We start from the raw sequence: 13,590 nt of genomic DNA, 5'->3' as shown, positions 1-13,590 counted from the left end.
TTTACTCCTCCAGGATCCTCACAGATGTGGAGAAGGGGTACTCCAACTGTGAGAGACACCTCCAAGCCACACATTGGGCAGTGAAAAGATCCTTGATCTTCACGGGAGGGTCTCCTCTAACACTCCTAACCCACCACACACCTATTCAGATGCTCCTAGATGGGATGACCCGCATTGCTCGCTGGACCCTGCTCCTCTCACAGATGGACCTCAGAGTAGAAGGTCCGCATGAGCCAAGGCTCGCAGCCAACCTAATCTACCCAGGGAAAGCACACAGGTGCTCCGTCGAAGGGGTATGGGAGGTGAACATTGGCCTTCGGGCTGGGTTACACCCTACTGGCCGGGACATCTACGTGGACGGGTCCAGCATGGTATCTGCTGGCAAACGACTCACTGAGTGCGGAGCCTATGACCCAAGGGCAGGTATTGCCCGGGTAATCAAGCTCCGCAGCATCATGAGCGCCCAGCATGCTGAACTGTCCGCCGTAATGTACATGGTGTCCCACCCCGAGGAATTACCTACCCCGTACACGATTTGCTCGGACAGGATGTTCACCTGCAATTCGTGTACAGAGTACCTGGCTATATGGTCCCGTCGCGGATACACGTCCGCTGACGGGAGACCCCTGGCAATCAAGCCCCTGCTGGAGCAAATCATGACAGCGGTGGGGGAAGAAGGAAAGGTCTACATACATAAGGTGAAGGCCCATTCAAAAACTGAACCCCGTGCAGAGGGAAACCAACAGGCTGACAAACTGGCCAAAGAAGGTGCCCGCACGGGAAAGTTCTGGGACCCCTATGACACTGGCCGCATAGCAGCGGTCAAGAATAAGAACAGGGCAGCAGAGAGTACAGGGATAGCTTTGGGCCCGGACTTAAAAACAGTTCAGGCACAGGACCCGGTCCTGAAAGCTGTCCTGAACGCGCTAGCTAGAGGAGAGAGAGTAGAAGGTCCGTACGGCACAGCAGCCATTACCGTTAAGGAAGGCCTGCTGTTTAAAGAGGGACAATGGTTCGTGCCACAGCAGCACCAGAGGGAATTCCTAAAACTGGCCCATGAGGGTCCAGGAGCGGGACACCCCGGGCCTGAGAGCACCTGGCAACGGGTGGAACGGGCAGGATGGTGGCCGGGACTCAGGGAGGATGTCCATGGGTTCTGTGTGAACTGCCTGGTGTGTGCTGCGATCAACCCTGACCCCCAGAAAAGGAAGGTGTCCCTACGACACGTCAGGAGGGTAGAGGGACCATGGCAGTCAATCCAAATTGACTACATCGGGCCCCTACCCACCGCCCAGGGTGGCTACAAATACTGCCTAGTCCTGGTGGACGTGTTCTCAAAATAGGTTGAAGCCTTCAACTGCCGAACAGCCACCGCACTAGGGACAGCTAAGATTCTAGTGAGGGAAGTGTTCTCCCGGTGGGGACTCCCACAGTATGTGGAGTCGGACCAGGGGAGCCATTTCAACGGGCAGTTATTGCAGGCAACCCTTAACCTGCTCGGCATTGAGGGGAAATGGCACATTGCCCACAATCTACAGTCATCGGGTAATGTGGAGCTTTTAAACTACACCATTAAAGAAAGGCTGCGGAAGGAGACAGGAGACTCACCCCAAAAGTGGGTGGAGGTCTTACTGTTGGTCCTAATGGGGATCCGAGCCAGCCAGTCAAAGAGCACGGGGTATTCCCCATGCGAGCTCATGACTGGCCGGATCATGCGGACCCCCACCCATGTCCTAGCCCCGGTGCTCACATAAGGTCAGCTCAGAGAGGTGAACTGGGACTGGTTTGTCAGGAACCTGTTTGAACACCTCAAACAGATTCACTGGCAGGCTGCTAGTAACATGGGCAGACAGCATCAGAGTAACCGATTGCTGCTAGAACCCAGCAAACACCACGAATGGGAGATAGGAGGCCAGGTCATGGTGAGGAACCATGCTCGGGTCGGGGTTTGTGAAGCATTATATATGGGGCCATACAGCATTGTCGACAAGGCAAGCCCGATGGTCTATGCCATAAAGCTGCCCCGCTGTACTAAGTGGTTCCACATCAACCAGTGCAAGCTGTACAACCCAGGGTCAGCCAAGCACAGAGGGCAGCCGGGAGGGGTGAACCGTCCTCAGGACAGGGATCCTCCGTTGGCCGCCCCCGACGGTGGAGGGCCCACAGGGAATGTGGCAGGCTCAGAAACCGTGCCTTTCGGGACGGTGAATTGCAGTACTGGAGGGGCTATCCCACCCATCGTTTGGGATTCGGACGCACCCCCAGTAACCCAAGCCCTGAGAAGGACCATCCGTACACCACGGCCAAAGATACCGTGGTCACCGGCATCTGAGCCTCAGCGATTCTACCCTAGGAGAAGGGCAGCCTGACATGAAAGGCTGAAGGTCAGAAGTACAGAGGCCACTCAGATTAGGGACCCCCAGCCAGCCCCCTCCAGCGGTAACGGTCTCACAGGAGCAGTAGCATCGAGCTGTCCCAGAGACAAGGGTCTCCAGCTCACCGGCTGCGGGGATACCCTAGCTTCCAAGCGGCTGTCAGACCGCACCAGGCATGGGCCTGACAGGGACTAACCAGGACACCCGGAGACGGGTGGCGGCTGTACATAGCTCTAATTTTTAGTCGAAGGTAGCTGACTGCAACATTTTACATTTTAAGGTTTAGTTTAGAATTGAGGGTAATGTTGCAGTAATGTTTAGGTGATTGTTTTGAGTTTGTCTTGTGTGTCAGCCAGCCTGAGAGCAGTTCTCAAGGGCAGGATCCAGACATTACCAGGTGATGGACAAACCTCAGGAGACCAATTGATGTTGTTTAATTTTAATCTATGTTCTTCCTTCTGTAATGTGGTTGTACGTTGACTACATGCTGGTGAATATAATGTAATTGAAATGAAATGTAACTGTGCTGAAATGCAATTGTAGGGATGGAACCCCCTCCAAGCTGGGAGGGTGTAAACGTAAAAAGTTTGTACCTGTAAAGGGAAAAGTGTATATCTGTGGTGATGTTGCATAAGTGTAATGCATATTTTGGTATTAGTTTAGTTAATTTACGGGGAAGGTTATTTCTTGAGAGCCAGGAACTTTGCTCACCTGTAAGATGACACCATAGATGACATGGTATCACAGGGGGGGAATGTAGAATTTACTAATATCTCGCAAAGATGCCTGGTACCTTTCCCCTGCAGAGGAGAATAATTCCTTTCTGGGCTTTTAAAATGAGTTTAAAGGGGCAGACGACGCCTGCAGGGGATAAACGGGAATGCATTCATCGAGACCACCCCCCCCCCACACAGTGTTTGGACTCATAGGAAAGGGAATTCAAAATGGACCTAAATTTCAGAAGCCTGAGATCCCCTAAACATCTATGGAAAGGAGCAGATCAATTTTAAGATTCTACAACATTTTGGCTGCGAAAAAGAGTTCCCGAGTACAGAAGGTTAAACTCTGTGAAGCAAATTCATGTATTAAGGATCCCAGACTGTCTGGGGGGAAATATTCACCCCATAAGAGATTATCGAATTACCCAATCAAGCACAATGGAAATCATGGTCAGGAAACTGGACAATCCTCAAACAATGCAAAACCAGTGATAGCACATTCTCACACCCTAATCGAGTTACTGCCGACAAAGGAGACATTTGAAAATCAATGGACAGAACAGTTTAAACAGAGCCCAAGAGATTTGATGGGAGATAACAAAGCCTTTTTTCGGGGATATATCTATCCCCCAGTTTTACAAGGAAAAACTAACAGAACACAGACTGGAACTCGCACTGACTCGAACAAGGACATAGACTGGAACACAGACACAGACACAAGCAGCCTGCTTCCTCTGCAGTGAAGAAATGGAACAGTGAAGGAAACTACCAGAACTCATCAAGAACTGACCGAGCACGAGGCCCACGAAACGGAAGGTTGTCAGCAACCAAATTGACAATCACTCTCCAATCTACTTCTGAACGACCCAACGGGGGAGAAATTACCAAAAGGGACTAATTAAAACTATTCCTAACCAAAGAAAGTGGGTACTTACCCATTACATCCAAAACGCAACTTAGCATATCAACGGACGCACCCCAACCGAAGACTACGCAGTGCGAAGTCCTCTCCTCTGTCCGGGGTACGGCTCGCTGAGAAGGCCAAGTGCAGCAAACCCCGAAACCGCGAATCACCGGCAACTGTCTAAAGGGATTGGTGAGTATAGCCCCTGAACCCTCAGAGCTATAACTTAGTTAGTTAGGGGAATTGGGAGGTGGGAGGCTGGGATAACTTGTGTAAATGTATCTGCATTCTCCTCTTTACTCCATTTAGAGTTTAAGCTGTATTCTTTTCCCCACAGGCTGTAATTTGACAATTTATTCAATGTGTTGTACCCCTCAGTGTGTATTGGTCTCTGTGTGTTATTAAAGGTGTGCCTTTTACTTCTTTATAAACACAATAAAGCCATACCTTCTTCCTACCTTGAAACCGATTGTCTGTCCAAGTCTGTCACAGTCCCTTCATAATTCCAGTGTCGAGAACCAAGGGTCAGCGAGCGATTCGGAACCGCTCATATAAGGTCAGAAGGGAAAGCTGACCCCCGGAAAACCACCCCTTACACTGCCGGCCACAACTCCTTCATAACCGATCTTATTCCTCTCACTACTTATTTACCCATGGATTCCTCGTGAGGTTGTGGTGACCTGAAATTTCTAAAATCTTAATTTAAAACTAGAACTCTTCAACATTCTTAAACTCATATCGTGCTATTATATACATCTGCCACCCGTCTCCGACTGGCCAAGTTAATCCCTGTTCTTCTCCTTCCCTTATTCAGCCTCTGGTTTGCCTGTGTGGCCGGCGGTAAGGCAGTCTGTACCACAGGACCCAGAGTGTTCTGACTAGAGGTGTGCCTGAGTCCCACATTATCGGGGGAATGGCCCCTCTGGGGCAACAACACACTTCCCCTTTAGGTGTGGCTGCTGAGTTCATTTCATTAACTGAGGATTCTGCACAGCCGGGGGCTGTAGGCTGGGGACTCTCAGTTAGTGGCTGGTCCACCACGACCTCTCCTGTGAGTCCCTCACCGCCGAAGGCTGCCGGCTGGGGATCCCTGTCCGGAGACTGATCCATGATCTTGGGTATTCTCTAACGGATGGCCAACCTCCCGGGGCTGACCCACTGAAACTGGGGCACTGGTGACCACGGTGTCTCCGGGAAGCGAGCCGGGACAGCTTTGTCAGGAATCTGTTTGAACATCTTAAACAGATTCACTGGCAGGCTGCTAACAACATGGGCAATGAACTCAGCACTTTAGCTTGAGTGTTCAGGACAGAACGCGCCCCTGAGCATGTATGAGGAAAAAGCTCCAGAAAATATTCTCGGCCAGGGAGCTTTCGCTTGTGAGATGAACGTGTTAAGCGCGACACTGCGGAAACATCTCCACTTTCAGCACCAGGTCAGACAGAAATGTGAAGCGAGCAGGTGGACTGCAGAATCCCACTTTTAAGGAGTTGGTCGTGGTGTCAAACAAAGAGTTTCACTAAATGATTAAAAATAAGAAATGTCAAAGTCGAACATGCATTTCCAGAGGAGACTGCAATCTGAACACAGCACTTTAAACCAGTCCGCCACCCTGAGTATTCAATGCTAGATGTGGCCACCTGCTGGTTGATTTAGAACTTGTGTGTCCTGTCACATGAAATAAATGAGGGCAGCAGGCGCATCTCTGCCTGACACCGGGGAAACAGTGAGACAGATCTTGGAGCAAGGGTCTGGTTATTGCCAAACAGCAAAGAAAATATTTTCCGGAAGAACAATGTTGAAAATAATTGCAACCCCAACATGATTAGAACACACAACCTTTCGATTTGGAGTCAGGCATGCTACCATTGCCTGACAAGGTCCACACATGAAGTCTGAGATGTTCGGCGATATGAATGTTTAACAATACAAGGGGCTTTAAAATCCCCGCCCATTCCCACCAGGTATCAGAAGCAGCGCTCACCTGCCAGTCACCGTATGTTTTTTTCTTAAACTTTTGTATTGTTTTCACGGGAAAGCATCATTAATTAACCCCTCACCTTCTTTTGCACAATGAAAGAAATGCTAACTGAGGGAGAGTCGATACTTCAATTATTTGTCCTGTGCTTTGGGGAGTGGGCAGGGAAGTGGACCTGAGTCCATGATTGCATCGGACATGTTCGTATTAAATGTCGGAGCAGGCTCGAGGGGCGTATTGTCGACTACTGCTCCTATTTCTTATCTTATTATGTTCTTATGCATGTTGACCCATTTTACTCACTGTATTTTAGGAGTCTGGTTCAAAATCTTCATTGCTGATGACACCAGGAATCTGGGGCAACTTTTGTCAAATTTAACAGCACCGGTTGTTCCGACCGTGCACAGAAAATAGAATCAGTAGTGAAGATAAAATCCTACGGTGCTCATTTTCAGATTCAATGCAGCAGGATTTCAAATAAAGTAAAAGAATTTTGCAGTCAAAAGATTTAGAAGTGTTACTTGTATTTGTGTCTTTAATTAAACTTTGTGGCATCTGATTCCCGTTCATGCCACTGCTGAAGAAGAAAGGAGTGTTTGACGTTGACCAGACTGCACTGCCCCTGATATTTGTGAGCTCATCCTTTATATTCAGTGGTTTCTCACCCTTTGATGGGCTGCAGTGTGGCGGATATCACGTTGTCCTCACACACGAAAGGTCCCCGGTGGATCCGTTTTCTCTCACTGAAAGTTATCTATTTATTGGTTAAATAAAGAGCAATTCAGGATTAAGGGAGCCCTTTTGCCAGGAGAATAAATAGCAAATAAAAACAGCAAATTCTGCAAATCTCAGCAAATCAGGCAGCATTTGCCAGGAGACGAAACTCGCCTCCGATTGTTCCCATTTGGCAAGTTGAAACAAAATGTTTCTGCTTGGGATCGAACCAGGGACCTTTTGCATGTAAAGGAAACATGATAACCACAACACGACAGAAACCACTGATACAACAGCCCCAACAGAGGGGAGCTGACCAGTGAGCTCCCTCTGCGCTGATCGGGAATGAGGAGGCTCACCTGAAACAACCTCTGTCCCACACTGAAAGTTCTCAATCCTTCTCCTCCGCTGCCCTTTACAGAAATGTCACGGATCACCCAGCCACCGTGTTCACTTCCACATCCTCACAGTGGGGCCACAGAGGCTCCTACCGTCTCCCCGCGATCAGTGAACTCACCCAGTTTGTAAAATTAAATCGGAACACGTGCCCGGCAAAGGGCAGGAGAAGCCAGATAGTCTGTAAGCTCGGTCTATCACAGAAAGTATTGGTATTCATGGTGATTACAGCAATTATTAATCGTCTCACAGACCTCAATTATTTTTATGCGATGAATTGATCGAGTATCGTTACCACGTCAGTGCGGCAGATCTTAACCCCTCGACCACCAGGGAACAGTTATGATAGATGTTGATATATTTATATATATTTATATAAGAACCTGAATATCAACGGCTAGCTACCTTGACCTCATGGCGAACAGCAGTGCATCTAACTTTGAGTGAAGTAAATTGTTCCACAATGAAACCCATTTCATCTTTTGTTCCCTTTTAAACACTAGAAACTGAGACAGGGGGAATAAATAGAGAAATAAAAGCACAGGGATAGAGACAAGAGGAAGAGAGAAGGGGAAAGATACTGTCCCCACCCAGAACTAATGCAGAAACCCCTCTGCTGCGCTCGGGGTGGCCACCCACAGCCTGGATACACTAACGGGAGAACACCAGCGGCAGGTCGGGGCCATAAAAGGAACGGCGAGCGGCCCTGGGAGCAGCTTGGAGGTCCCGGGAGACTACTCCAGGGAGCAGCACGAGCTGGTGCAGGAGGGCGGCGGCAGCGAAGTGTGATGTCATCAAGGTCCAGGTCAGTGATGGGAGCGTGGGCAGATACAGCAGGAGCGGCGAGATCGTTGCGAAGGAGCGGCGAGAGACTGTGGAGGGATGTGATCAGGGCCCAGGGGAGGCATGAGTTCAGGGCCAGGAGCCCAGGGGCAGCACGGGCCAGCCCACACTGCGATATGTGTGCACAGTCGGTGCGTGCAGCAGAGCTGGTCTCCAGTCGTCTTGTTTAACCCTTGCCACTGGACGAATACCTCGCTCTGTCAAGCCCGTGTGATGGCTGGGGTGCAACGGCCATCACACTTTTAAAAAATCCACGCACAGGCATCTTCCACCCTTCAACATACATTTCACGACCTGGAATATTGAAACACCTGTGAACTCATCCTTTTTTGGCGAGGAAGCAAGTCATCCTCGCTTCGAGGGACTGCCTATGATGATGATGAACTGGATTTGCTGCAGTCCGTGGGCAGCAGGTGATGAAAGCGGGCGTGAGAGGGTGAGTGACAGGTGGGCACTGCTTCTGATGCTGTCTGACCCACGCTGGGAGCGGCCGGGGATTTTAAAGCCCTTTCATTGCACCAATGCAGGGTAAATGAAACTGTGTTTCAGGAACCTTCATGTTTCCAAACATAGACAATTTGCACTGTCGACCTTGTGGTGCAACGGTAGTGTGTTTGACTTCCGATCATAAAGTTGTGCATTCAAATCATGTTGAGATCATTGTTCTTCAAAAGTTGTAAACTTCTTTGCTATTTGGCAATAAACTGACACTTGCTCCAATGTTTGTCTCACTGTTTCCCCGGTGTCAGGCACAGATATGCCAGATGCCTTCATTTACTTCATGTAACAAGACACAAAAGTTCAAAATTTAAATGAACTTACAGTCTGGATGGCCGAGCCGTCGAAGGTGCTGCGTTCAGTTTGCAGTCTGCTCTTAAAGCGCGGTTTCAAATCCATTTTCTTATTTTTAGTCATTAAGCAAAACTCATTTGCTTGGCACCACGACCAGCTCCTTAAAAGTGGGATTCAGCAGTTCACCTGCTCGCTTAACATTTCCGTCTGACCTGGTGCTGAAAGTGGAGATGTTCCCGCAGTGTAACGGTTCACATCTTTGCCTCACACGCGAAAGCTCACCGGGTGGGAATATTTTCTGGAACTTTCTCCTCTTGCATGCTCAGGGCGAGATTGTTCTCCTGTGAAAGGTCATATGATCATAAACATGTAAGGATTAGGAGCTGGAGTAGGCCATTCGGCCCCTCGAGCCTGGTCCACCATTCAAGAAGATCCTGGCAGTTCTTCGACATTAAGTTTAAACATCTGGAGCGGAGCCAACAGGCGCCTGGCTGCAATCAGTGACAAAAACGTTTGCTTTAGCAGAAGCACAGCGAGCTCAGTTGATACAGCGTGAGATTTTTAATCTCGGGTTCGAACACCAAGTTTGTTGATTACTTTTTAATTACATTTTATGTTGCTTTCACGGGAATACATCGTTAATTAACCGATGATCTTCTTTTGCACAAATAAAGAAATGCTTACTGAAGGAGAGTCCATAATTGGATAATTTATCTATGCTCTGCAAGTTAACTCTTAAACCATAAACCATTTTACTCACTGCTTTCGGGGTCTGGTTCAAAATGTTCATTGCTGGTAAAATCAACAGGAGACTGGGCAAACAGTGAGACTGACTTTAGAGCAAGGGTCTGGTTATTGTGAAACACCAAAGAAAATATACATTCTGGAAGAATAACATCGAAAGGAAATGTGACCCGACACCCAGAAAGAAGTGTTGAGAGAGAAGATGAAATACTGCATCCCTTTCTGCAAAAAATTCCTTTCATAAACATTTCTCTGACCGAAGCTGCACAAAACAAAAATGTTCGTTTCAAAGTCATTAAACTCCCGAATTTCCGCTTCACCAGAATCTCCTGAATCAGATGCCTCTAGTTTTGCCGACTCAATCCATGTCCCTTTGCAATGTTCTTCTTCCACCCACACTATGAAATGTGCCACTAACTTATAGAATCATGGAATGGTTACAGCACGGAAGGCCATTTGGCCCGTCGAGCCCGTGCCGACTCTCAGCGAGTCCCTCTCCCCCGCCCTTTCCCCGTAGACTTGCAATTGTTGTTCCTTCAGACACTTATCCAACTCCCGTTTGAAAGATAAGATTGAGTCTGCCTCCACCACCCTTTCAAGCCCTCCACCACCCTTTCAAGCCGTGCATTCCAGATCCTAACCACTTGCTGCTAAATGGCCACCTCCTGTTCCTATGTGTAAAGTCTGGGAAACACGAGATCAATTCCTGCCACACTCACAGCCTTCCTAAATATAGCACCGTCTTTCTATTCTCGTAAAACCAGCTCCTGAAGTATAGTCCAGCTGTGTCGGTGAAAGCTTTGGATATGTTCCTAACATCACTTCAATTGCAGTGTTTCCGTAGTGTAGTGGTTGTCACATTTTTTTCACCCACGAATGATCTTTGGTTCGAAACTGGGGGGAAACATTTTGAAAACTAATTTAATTAAATATTATAAAAAATGGATTTATTCATATTAGTGGTTCAATATTAACAAAACACAATGTCCCACAGCCTTGTTAAATTTTCTGATATCTCTGTTCAGTTCTGTGTACACTCAAACTCGACACTTGAACTGAATGGTCATAAAGGTATTGGAGTGGCAACTCACTGGATAACAGCAGAGCTGGCAATGTTTGCGGAATATATTCGTGACACCAAAGCACACAATGACAACCTGGAACTGTGCGGCACAGAATCTTCAGGGAAAACATTTGAAGTCCCTGGCAGGGGTGCTTGAACCACCAACCTTTCGGTTAATAACCAAACACGCTAACCCACAGGGACTGACACAAATGTACACTGCAAGACATCCCAATCCAGGGCGTCCGTCAGTTAAAGCTTCAGATTGCTCCGACCAGTTGGAACTTGTCCACTCTCAGTTGCATTTTTCCTACATAAAGGGTGGGACATTCTTGTGGATGTGTGAAAGCAGTCTGGTCCCACACACTGCAGACATTTCCATGTCACCGCCAACCAGCTGTCCCACAACCGATGTGATCTACCTTCCAGCCTTCTGGTGCCTTGTCTGTGACAACGTATTCTGATTGACCCGAAGTCGGTATTAGGTTTGAATTCCTTTTCAGCTCCTGACTGCGGATATTCTCGTGATTAAACGGGAATTAAATGCTGACAGGGACAGTTGGATTCACCATTTCTTTGCTTGGTGAAATTTCAAAGATTGAAAGTGATGCACATCAACCCCAAACCTCGTCACCTACTCGCTAAACGCGACACGCTGCTCCCGTGAGATGGAAGTCCAGTTGCTGTTTCAAGCTTGAATGCAGGGACAAGCAGAACTCATTCAAAGAAAGTCCAAGTCCCTGAGGCACCTGACTATTTGCACCGAACTCCTTCGCAAAGAGTTGAGGTTCGTGTGGGGTGATTTGGGCACATCTTTCCCCACACTACAACACTTCAAACATAACTCAACGGCTGCAAAGCGCTTTGGAGCATCATGAGTTCCTGAAAGGCACTGCAGAAATGCAAGTCCTTCTTTGCAAAATTTCTGTGCAATTTCAAAACTCGCCGGCAAAATAATGGACTCGTCCAGGATAGGAACCCAGGACTTCTCGCAAATTTCATTTAACTTCTACTAAGCAAACGTTACAATTTTAGATCAACGAACCAACTGCTTGACAATAATAAAGTTAATGTATAGCCATTATAAAAGCAAGTTTTTGTGTGTGGATACCCTTGATTAGAGAAGCACATGAGATCGAATCAGTGATTTTGCTTTTTCGACCTGTCTTCTGAAGCACCGCACGGTCCCACTCCGACAGTCAATGAGCTGTTGGGACGTTAGTGTTTCCAGGCTGTGACTGGCCACCCCGAGCGCAGTAGAGGGGTTTCTGCATTAGTTCTGGGTGGGGACAGTATTTCCCCTTCTCTCTTCCTCTTGTCTGTATCACTCTGCTTTGTTTTCTGAATTTATTTCCCTGTCTCAGTTTCTAGTGTTTAAAAGGGAACAAAAGATGAAATGGGTGTCACTGTGGAACAATTTCTCTCACTCAAAGTTAGATTCACTACCGTTGTGCCATGAGGTCTAGACATCTAGCTGTCGATATTCAGGTTCATATATAAACATATATTTTTATATTGATACAAATTATCGAAGCTGTTCCCTGGTGGTCGAGGGGTTCAGAACCCGAGCATTAACCCTTTCCATTCTCAATCAGTTCATCGCAGAAACATAATTGAGGTGTGTGAGAGGATTAATGATTGCTGTAATCGCCGTTAATAACCCCACTACTATCTGTTACAGAACGAGCTGACACACTCTCCCGCTTCTCCTGCCCTTTGCTGGACACGTGTCCCGCGTTTAATTTTACAAACTGGGCGAGTTCGCTGATCGCTGGGAGACGGTAGGAGCCTCTGTGACCCCACTGTGAGGATGTGGAAGTGAACACGGTGGCTCGGTGATCCATGACATTTCTGTAAAGGCAGCGGAGGAGAAGGATTGAGAACTTTCAATGTGGGACAGAGGTTGTTTTAGGTGAGCCAACACATTCCCAATCCTCCTCTCTTCTTAGGTAATCCCCGAAGTCGAGGATGACTTGCTTCCACATTAAAAATCAGTGGTGATCAGCACAGAGGGAGCTCACTGGTCAGCTCCCGTCTGTTGTGGTAGCTGTGCCAGAGGTTTCCGTAGTCTAGCGGTTTTCACGTTTGTTTTACACGTGAAAGGTCACCGGTTCGATGCCGGGCGAGAACATTGTGTTGAAATTTCCTATCGGGGAACAATCGGAGGCGAGTCTCGTCTCCTGGCAAATGCTAACTGACCTGCTGAAATTTCCAGAATTTGCTGTTTTTATTTGCTATTTATTCTCCTAGCAAAAGGGCTCCCTTATTCCTTAATTGCTCTTTATTTCACCAATAAATAGATAACTTTTAGCGAGAGAAAATGGATCCACCGGGGAACTTTCGCGTGTAGGAATAACCGGTGCTGATAAATTTGACAAAAGTTGCCCCAGATTCCTGGTGTCGCCAGCGATGAGGATTTTGAACCAGACTCCTAAAACATAGTGTGTAAACTGGGATATGGTTTAACAGTAAACATGCAAAGCACAGAACAAATGATTGAAGTATCGACTGTCCCTCAGTCAGCATTTCTTTCATTGTACAAAAGAAGATGACGGGTTAATTAATGATGCTTTCCCGTGAAAGCAACACAAAAGTTAAACAAAAAACATGCGGTGACTGGCAGGTGAGCGCTTCTTCTGATACCTGGTGGGAATGGGCAGGGATTTTAAAGCCCCTTATATTGCGGAATCTTCATATAGACGAACATCTCAAGCTCCCTGTGTAGACCTTGTGGCGCAACGGTAGCGCGTCTGACTACAGATCAGAAGGTTGTGTGTTCAAATCACGTCGAGGTCACTGCTCTTTTGGTTAATCCCGGAATTAATATTTTCTTTGCTGTTTGGCAATAACCAGACCCTTGCTCCAAGGTCTGTCTCACTGTTTCCCCGGTGTCAGTCAGAGAAACACCTGTTGCCCTCATTTATTTCTTGTGACAAGACACAAAAGTTCAAAATCAACCTGCAGGTGGCCATATACCGCACTGGATAGTCAGGAAAGCACAGCGGTCTAAGCTGTTGTGTTCAGTCTGCTCTGAAAGTGTGGGTTTGAATCCCACCTCTAGC

General features: G+C 47.7%; 1 non-coding gene across 1 annotated transcript; it reads left to right on the top strand.

Moving 5' to 3' along the window:
• Positions 1 to 13,252: 13,252 nt before the first annotated feature.
• trnac-aca (transfer RNA cysteine (anticodon ACA)) lies at positions 13,253 to 13,324 on the top strand. The gene has a single exon. It is a non-coding gene; the product is annotated as a tRNA-Cys (tRNA).
• Positions 13,325 to 13,590: the final 266 nt, after the last annotated feature.

Source organism: Pristiophorus japonicus, unplaced genomic scaffold (genome assembly GCF_044704955.1).
Source record: "Pristiophorus japonicus isolate sPriJap1 unplaced genomic scaffold, sPriJap1.hap1 HAP1_SCAFFOLD_89, whole genome shotgun sequence".
NCBI classification, from domain to species: domain Eukaryota; kingdom Metazoa; phylum Chordata; class Chondrichthyes; family Pristiophoridae; genus Pristiophorus; species Pristiophorus japonicus.
This window is presented reverse-complemented; position numbering and strand designations above follow the sequence as displayed.